Source organism: Acanthopagrus latus, chromosome 23 (assembly GCF_904848185.1).
Source record: "Acanthopagrus latus isolate v.2019 chromosome 23, fAcaLat1.1, whole genome shotgun sequence".
Lineage (NCBI taxonomy): Eukaryota > Metazoa > Chordata > Actinopteri > Spariformes > Sparidae > Acanthopagrus > Acanthopagrus latus.
This window is the reverse complement of record NC_051061.1, coordinates 1,764,483-1,766,407: the sequence shown is the minus strand read 5'-3', so window position 1 is coordinate 1,766,407 and position 1,925 is coordinate 1,764,483. Positions and strand designations below refer to the sequence as shown.

The following is a 1,925-nucleotide window of genomic DNA, read 5'->3' as shown; positions in this document are numbered from 1 at the left end:
ACCCAGAGAGACTTCTGGTCCTACTGGGAGAGAGCTCTGTAACTCTGTCAGCCCCTGTCACACATAGCTGATATGTTTATTAACTAATAATCAACCTTTTATACATATTCATGTCTTATGTTACTCTTACCTACCTTCCATAGTCCCTCTTGTTCTCCATGCCCTTTTGTTTTGTTATTGTTTATTTTGTCTCTTTATGTTTATTATTACTGTTATAGCTTTGGCAAGATTGTATTGTATGCAGTCATGCCAATAAAGCCACTTGAATTGAGAGAGAGAGAGAGAGAGAGAGAGAGAGAGAGAGAGAGAGAGAGAGGAAGACGGGCAGGTGGACAGACAGACAGTCATGAGGTTACTTAGTGTTTGAGTTCAATACTGACCCAATACACTGATACCAGCCTGGCGTCACCAGCACTCTATGTGCGTATATGTGTGTGTGTGTGTGTGTGTGTGTACGTCTGGCGTCACTCAGACAAGCCACTTGTCCAAAACACAATGTCTGTGTGTTTGTGTGTGTGTGTTTGTGATTGATTTAGGTGGAGCCATGGAGGTAGAGACACAGAGTTGTTGCATTTTCAGCCAAACTGCAAAATCAATGCAAAGTGGATCTGAATGAAAGGAGTACACACTGCTTTCATCCAATGTGTGTGTGTGTGTGAGGCCCAGCTGGTAACCCACGGCGACAGAGCGCTGTCGGCCATTACAGCTCTAGCGTCTCCGCAGCGACCATTAACGATAATGTTGTTGTTGCCGTGGCTACAAATACGCTCGTTCCACTCCATTTGCATTTGGAGAGAGACGGAGGGAGAGTGATGGAGGAATCGCAGAAGTATACGAAGAGAAAGGGAGAGGAGAAAGTAAGATGGACAGCGAGGAGGAAAGAAAAACATTTGACTGTTCTCTCCGCTGCCTTTTCTCTTTGTTCATTTTCTTCGATCTCGGTGTGAATGTGTGCACATTTACACAATCCAGCAGGAACCCAGGAAGGCTTTCAGTGTGTGACATCAGCTTGATGCAGTTACCGTTATGGAAACCAGTCCACTCATCACTCTGAGCTGAAAATCATTGTGAGTCAATTTGACACTCGTCATATTGATGCGCTGATGCACTTTGATGTTTCCATAGGTGAACAGAACTAACTTTCATTATCATAATAGATGCGTCTGCATGCAGAGAAAGATGGAAAGAGCTGTAGGAAAAGACACGTGCTGGAATTTGTCAATACTTGACATAATTTCTATGGACAGGGACAAAAGTCACCCAACCTGCTGACCCCATGACAGACAGGTATGCCTCAATACTGAATGATCCTTTAAAACCTCAAATAACATTTAATCTTAAAATAGCAAAACAAAGGAACAAAAGACAAATGAACAAACAAAGAACTCTACAGTATTCGTGCATGGCAATGATGGGAATGACACTTGTTACAGGTTAATCCAGCATTGTACCTATATAGCTCTGTGTTTAGCAGTAATCAACCATCAACATGACTCTAAAGCTCATCATTATAATTTCACAAAGTTACAGCATGTTGGTTTAACATGGTGTAACAGGAGAGGTTGGTTTCTGATTCAAGTTGACAATCACCCACCAAACAATGGTTCTAACATTATTTTATGTATATTGTCCATTTTAACAATGAAGGCCCTTGATTAACAATTTGTTTTTAAACCCAAACCATATCAGTTTTTTGTCTAATGCTAACTGAACCTTCAACATTGTCACATCATACAATATGTATTACAATGTAGTCAACTGTGCAGCTGTTAATTAAAATAAATCAATAGATAAATAAGATATGTGCTTCTGTACGTTTTGTGTGGTAAGACTTTGCTCCATCGGGTAATAGTGAGGCTGGATCCTTGTTAGAAGTCAGGATACAGTTAAGGCAAGTCATGGAAAGAAAAACAATGACTGTCTAA

General features: G+C 40.8%; 1 long non-coding RNA gene across 1 annotated transcript; it reads left to right on the top strand.

Moving 5' to 3' along the window:
- The first annotated feature begins 733 nt into the window (after window positions 1-733).
- LOC119013335 lies at window positions 734-1,291 on the top strand. Its single transcript, XR_005072727.1, has 3 exons — window positions 734-857; window positions 973-1,067; window positions 1,158-1,291. It is a non-coding gene; the product is annotated as an uncharacterized LOC119013335 (long non-coding RNA).
- Window positions 1,292-1,925: the final 634 nt, after the last annotated feature.